This window comes from Mus pahari, chromosome 3, assembly GCF_900095145.1.
Source record: "Mus pahari chromosome 3, PAHARI_EIJ_v1.1, whole genome shotgun sequence".
NCBI lineage: Eukaryota > Metazoa > Chordata > Mammalia > Rodentia > Muridae > Mus > Mus pahari.
In genome coordinates this window covers 54,080,874-54,087,743 of record NC_034592.1, presented here as the reverse complement: position 1 = coordinate 54,087,743, position 6,870 = coordinate 54,080,874, and the positions used below count along the sequence as shown (strand labels likewise).

The 6,870-nt window shown below is 39.6% G+C and overlaps 1 protein-coding gene across 13 annotated transcripts in view; it reads right to left on the bottom strand.

Moving 5' to 3' along the window:
• Positions 1–6,870, bottom strand: part of B3galt1 (beta-1,3-galactosyltransferase 1) — a 548,045-nt gene that overhangs the window by 125,859 nt on the left and 415,316 nt on the right. For 6 of the 13 annotated variants that reach the window (XM_029536530.1, XM_029536529.1, XM_029536527.1 and 3 more), the window contains one exon: positions 2,987–3,101. The exons of 4 other annotated variants lie outside the window; for them this stretch is intronic. The gene's annotated coding sequence lies outside the window, so the exon portion shown is untranslated. The remainder of the gene's footprint in view (positions 1–2,986; positions 3,102–6,870) is intronic. 3 more of the 13 variants (XM_029536535.1, XM_029536538.1, XM_029536537.1) reach the window with 1 other exon arrangement.

Genomic DNA, 6,870 nt, shown 5'->3' with positions numbered 1-6,870 from the left:
TCATATCTTTAAATACCTTTACACTTCTTACTGATATATATATATATATATATATATATATATATATATATATGTATATACCTATATGTTTCTCTATATATGTATATCAATCTCTCTATATATATGTATATATAGGTACAAAAATATACATAACATTTTTGTTTGCCTACTTTTGCACAACATGCTTTGACCCTTTTGGAAATGTTTCTCAAATATATGCTGCACACCCAACGTCATCTAGTCCCTACGGCAGCTAGGAATGAAGGAAAGAAACAGATTGGGTTTTGAAACTCTCATTGTTCTTGCTCTGTGGCTGGCCCATTGAGATGTTCAGCTGCTGTAGGAGCAAGAGAATTCTGAAGAGTCTACTGGAGTTTCATCTCGCAAATGTTGGAGTTAGCCAGAGACCCAGGAAACATATTAAAAAGGCATGACTCTCAGATTTATTGGCAAGCCCAAAGTAATAAAAAAGCAAAATTTGATATAACCAGGGGCTTTTCATACTGTCATTTTCCCCCTTGCCATATTCTCTGTAGCTGGTCTCAGCTATTTCTCAGCATGGTTTTTGGGAATCAGAAAGGGGATTGAATGCCTCACTTGAACACGCTTTCACTTGGCTCAGACTGATTTAGATTTAAGATTGTATCCCCTCCTCCAGAGACAGTTGGGATATTGTTAGAGTGATTGTTTAAAAATATAAAACCATGCACAAATCCAGTTACTTGAATGGAGTGAGATGCTGGCAGCTCAAGCAAAGCAGAAAGGGAAATAAAATACTGAATGTGTTAAAAATGAGAAGAGGCAGAAAAATGGCAGTCCTGAATGGTGTGTTTGAAGAAAAGTGAAAAGCAGACAAGATGGATAGCATGCACACACACATAAACACATACACACACATACACACACACACACATATACACACATAAATACATACACACACATACAGTCACACACACAGACACACACATACACACANAAACACATACACACACATACACTCACACACGCACATATTATAAATATACATGGGCATACACATGTGAAAAATTACAGGAATGAAAAACCCAGAGAAGATAGGATTTTTAGAACGTCAGCTGACTTTGAGCAAGCCCTTTATCCTCCACCTTAAATCCCCTATTTGATTTAGCAGATATAAAACCCAGGAATGATCTTGGAGACACGGATTGCTAGATTGTTACAAAGTTACTTTAAAAGAGAACTGCTCAGAGTCTATTCTCTGTTCCCTCTGATCCACATCTGAGAACTTTAAAAAACATGACCCCACAGCTACAGAGATGTTCTTTACGTCTCTGTGTGCCTCCCGTGAAACGGATTATGATCCCGATTTCTCAGCCAGAGTCACATGGTGTGTGGAGCACTTCCTCATTCATATTTTGCTGTCTGAGGAAACGTTCCTCGGCATGCAGGGCCTGTTCACAGCAACTGAAAAATTGTTCTTGCCTTAGAGCAATAATGGGCTGGAACTGGAAGGAAATGACTTTAACTTCAAGTTACAGTAGCAGCCACAAGGAACAAACTTATAAACTGGAAGGAAATGAGATCAAAGACCACCACTGTTTTTGAAGAAATTGTACATCATCGTTAGAATCCATAGTCTCTGGACCAACTTATGTTTGCTTCCTGATTAATTTATTCTACAAATCTGACTAGGGAGTACCTTCTAGAATGTTGCCTGTACTAGATTTTCTGACTCTTTATAGCAACTGACAATTCCTAGAAATGTAAACATGACTCTGGGATACAAGGAAACACTTTTGTTCAATTGCCAGCCTTTGTAGTGGGGAAGAGTGGCTGCCTGCCTTTGTAGAGGGGGAGTGTGATGGGGGAGGGTGTCGCGTTGCTCAGAGCCTGAACAGCCTTGGGCCTTCTCTGGGATTCATTCTTTGTCCTTCAGTTTACACTGCCCAATTCTTACTTTCCTTCACTTAGAAGCTAAGTAATATCGGTCAACATCAAGGCCTGGTAGATGCCTTTGACATTCAACTGAATTCAGTTCAGTGATGCCAGTATGCTCTGGGCTCTCATCTATTACATTACACATCATGTCTTCAGCACAGAAGATTTTTAAATCACCAGAGAAATGACTATGAAGCATTCCTGCCGGGGACAGTTCTGATATTAAGGTCCTGTTCCTCAATTGGTTCTTGATCTGTCAGTAAAGAAAGCCATGGGCCAATTGATGGGCAGAAAGTATAGGCAGGAATCCCAGCTCCCTGGAGGAAAAAGAGATGCAAGGAAGGGGACAACGGAGTTTTCCATCTGTTAGTGAAAGGACACAACCATGTGAAATCTCAAAATGGAGTTGCCACATAGGCCACTCCTACAGGCCAGTAGTCAGGGGAGTTTAGCAACTGAAATTTAGGTCAGGTGGGAGAGATGGAGATAGGAAACTGATGAGAGCATGCTTTCCAGGAAGGAGATAATGCCAACAACTGTGGCAAGAAGGCAAGTTAAAATTGAAAAACTCTGTCTTTTTTTTGTTTTAATTGAAGGATTTAAGGGAAACTGGGAGGGGGCTGTTAGCAAGGTCACCTCCGGGTGTAAAGGTCGGTAGAGTGTAAAACTACACAAAACACATCTCTACCAACACATCTGTGGAAACCTGGTGCAAATATGGAGTTCTTTGGGGAGCAAGTTTTATGGCAAGTAAATCCAAAGGCTAGAGTTCCCCTAGGAAGGGAACCAGCAGCTTTCCACATTTGACAACTCATCTGAACCCCATCTGTGCCTCCCCAGCTAGTGCTAGTGTGTGAAATGAGGATGATGCGTCTGATACATTTGTTGAGCAATCAAAGTGCATTCATTTTGTTGCTTTAAAATAGTCAGAAACCACTTGAATAAGGAATGAAGAAGAGGTAACTTTAAGAGCATACTGGGACTAGGCAGCCTGCAAGAGAACTATCTCAGTTCCGCCTGTGTAAGTGAACATGAAAACACAAGAGGTCCACCTCTCGAGGTCCCTTACCATCATAAAAATGGAGGTCGCACTCATTCTAGATTCCTCAGCTCTCCTCAGCTGTCTCCTTAGGGTCACAGGCGAATCCTCCCACGACAGATGCTGAATATTCTTTTCTGACTAGCTGTGAAAAAAAAATTCTTTACCTCACTTTCCTCAAGTGTGAAATTCAAATACAAACAGTGTCTATCACACAAAATGTGAGGATTAAAACGGTCACAATTAAAGAGCTTTGCACCAGCCTGACAGACACACAGTCGAAAGGTGTTCACTGTTGCAGTATGTATAATTTTATAACCCTCAAAAAGAATGTTGAAGGTTCTTTTCCTTTCCCTTTCATTATTTTGATATTTAATCTTGATGATAAATTGGACTGGAGCAAGGAATGCCTAGGAGATTAATGGAGCACACCTCCGAGTGTGTGTCTGTGAGCCTGTTTGAGAGATTATCAGATCAGGGGAACAGTACTTAATCAATGGTGTAATCCATGGATGGAGTCAGACATGGGGTAGACTATTGGTGGGGGGGGAGTAGAAAGTGTGGAATAGAGGTAGTGGGAATAACTTTTTCTTTCTGTGTGTGTGTGTGTGTGTGTGTGTGTGTGTGTATGAGTGTGCATGTTTGAGAGAGGGGGGAGGGAAGGGGGAAAGAGAAAGACATGGAGAGGGAAAAAGAAAGGAAGAGAGAGGGGGGAGAGGGAGAAATTTGAACGGTATATCTTACTTGAACCCTTCTTACCTTTCCTGCCTTTTCCCTGGCAATTAGAGATGAACATATTTGCTCTGACATTTGCTACATTCTATGTGAAGCTCTGTGCCACCATGATCCAGAAACAGCAGTCCATTGACCCTGCACTAAAATCTCTAAAATCATTATCCTTCCTCCCTTAACTTGTTTCTCTCAATTATGTAAGGGCATTGATAAACACTAAAATACAATTACAATACATACAATTGATGTAGGAAAGATTTTTCCTTACATGCCAACAAAGCACCAGTACCAAGCATATGAGTTGCTCCTCCCATAGAGATCTGCATTCTCCCTACACAAAGTAATGCATTGAAAGTAATGTATCACTGCTTTGCTCCCTTATTTGGTAGTAAGTTTACCACCAAAGTAACCAAGGCTTTGGTTCTATGTAGAGCCTCTTAGGATTAAGCTAGGGAAGCAGTTATTGTACCAATGTTATAAACACATCACTCTCAGATGCACAGTTTTCATCCACTAACTTATTTCCAGGTGAAGTTAAATCTTTGCCAATGGTCTAGATAATATATATTGACTCAATCACTATCGAAAAAGCTCACCAGGACTTAATTCCAGTCATCTGCTAAAAGTTTAAGGCTGTGATTATTTGGAGAGAGGACCATGAAACCAAATAGGTTCAACTCCTAACTTGTCAGAGCTACTCACAGCTCTTACTGTATTTATAATGTGGTGACTCAAAATGAGAAAAAAAATGATGGAAAGACTGACCATAATATTTTACAATACCAATAAAGCTCATCCACATGTCCAATTTATAATTTTATGCCTGTGAATGCATTCTAATTTTGGCGACATTGGTTGCATGGCCTGAGTTTACAGAAATACTCAGATCATAACACATCTGCTCCAATTAAAGGAATTTCAAATTTGTTTTACTGCAATGGTGTTGGGCTGGACATTGAGCTCAAAGTTTTGGTTTGTGGCCATATTCACAGAGAAATGCAATTTAAGCGACAATATTGTACACAAAATGCTGCCTTTTCTAAGAGGTCTCACAGAAGTGTTTTACCAAATCACTGTAGATCAATAGTGGAGTGAAAGTTTGCCTGATGAAATTTAAGGACTGAAGAAAGAGAAAGTTAACATATTGGAGAAGGACAATGAATCCTTGAGGCTGGCAAGGTAACTGAACACAAATCCCAGTATATGTAGAGAAGTATCAAGCACCATTACCCAGCGCTAAAGGGACTGGATCATGGACCAGTCTATCAGCAGGAAAGAAGATGGATTCAGAAAAAGAGTTGTCCTTAACAGGGAAGCCTCTAATTTAAAATAATGTCATGTAGGTGGGAAGTGATTGTAGTGAAAACTGATATAATAATAACATGCTGGAAGGCTCCTACAAAATAGACAATTTTGGACATTTTGGATGAAAAGATATCAGGACAACATAGAGTATTTATGCTCCAAACAAATGATGCTGCGCAACTTCATTTGAAACACCAACAAGACCAAGAGAGAAAGAGCAGGTCTGCCTTCATCTATGGATACCGTTGTTTCAGTACAGGGAAGAAGTGTGGCTGGAGAGCCTTGGATGCCTGGGGTAGTGGGAGAGCTTCTACAAACCAAGTGAGTAGAGAAACAGAATATGATACACATAGCAGGTACTCAGTACATATCCTACAAATAAAGAGCTAAAGGGCCATCAGTGTAGGGAGCTGGTTCTCTTGCTTTGATGATGCATACATGCATCCTGGGTAGGTATGTGTGTGAGGCTCACTGGGAACTTAGAGCAGTATAGACAAAACTACACCCTATGAGTCAGCATCATTAGAATGCTCACAGAAATCTATTAGCTACTCACTGAGCACGGCTGTTCGGAAGCTGCTTTATCATTTTACAAAAAAAAAAAAGAAAAGAAAAGAAAAGAAAAAAGAAAGAAAGAAAGAAAGAAAGAAAGAAAGAAAGAAAGAAAGAAAGAAAGAAAGAAAGAAAGAAAACGAAATCACAGAGAGAAAAAGTATTTCCTATCAATGCCATCCATAACAGAAAGCTGAAATTCTAATTGAAATTTGATTATAGAGCCAGCTTTCTTATCCCAACAACTAAGTAGCTAAGGGTAGGTAAACTGGATTCATGTGTCCTGGGTTCAAGCCCCCATCACACCACTTTGAACTCAAGTGAGTTGCATAGCTTCTTACAACTAAGTTTCTCACTTAGAAAATAAAGATGATGTGGATACATACTACATTCATAGATTCATTATTACACTAACTGTAGTGGAATGTTTGGAAAGAACTTTGTATGCACTATGTGGCACATTATAAACAAGAAACATTAATTAGTAGTATCTGTAAAAGCTCAGGGCTCTACTTTTGTATCTTGATTTCATGTTGACAAAAACATGTTTGGCTTTCCAAAACAGTTTTTTAAACTACTAAGCTTTGTTTTATGTTTCGTTGAACAACAATCATTATGTTTATCATCAATGGACAGGAGGGACAAGACAGAAGGCTGTGTTATGAACTTTAAGGTGTCTGGAGATAGGTGACCAGCTTGAATTTAAAATCTGTATCAGCACAGCCTTTGACAAACACAAACTACCTAACATGATGTGTTTGTTTGTTTATTTACTTACTTATTTAATTATGGAAGAGAGTCATACTAAGAATTAAACCCAGGGCCTTAGTAGATGCCAGGCAACTCCTGGATCATTGACATGTCTCCTCATCGACAGCCAGTTAAGGTCTTCAAGGCTTTATCTGCATTGGAACAGAGTTCCTTGTTTTTTTTCTTTTTTCTTTTTTTTTTTCAAAGCAAGAACCCCATTATCTCTTTATTCAGGAGTTGAATGGAATTTAGTTTGCTTCTTTTTAAAAAATTTTTTTCCGATTTTTATTAGGTATTTACTTCATTTACATTTTAAATGCTATCCCCAAAGTCCCCTATACCCTCCCCGCCCCGCTCCCCTACCCGTCCACTCACCCTTCTTGACCCTGGTGTTCCCCTGTACTGGGGCTTATAAAGTTTGCAAGACCAAGGGGCCTCTCTTCCCAATGATGGCTGACTAGACCATCTTCTGCTACATATGCAGCTAGAGAAACGAGCTCTGGGAGTACTGGTTAGTTCATATTGTTATTCCACCTACAGGGTTGCAGACCCCTTCAGCTCCTTGGGTACTTTCT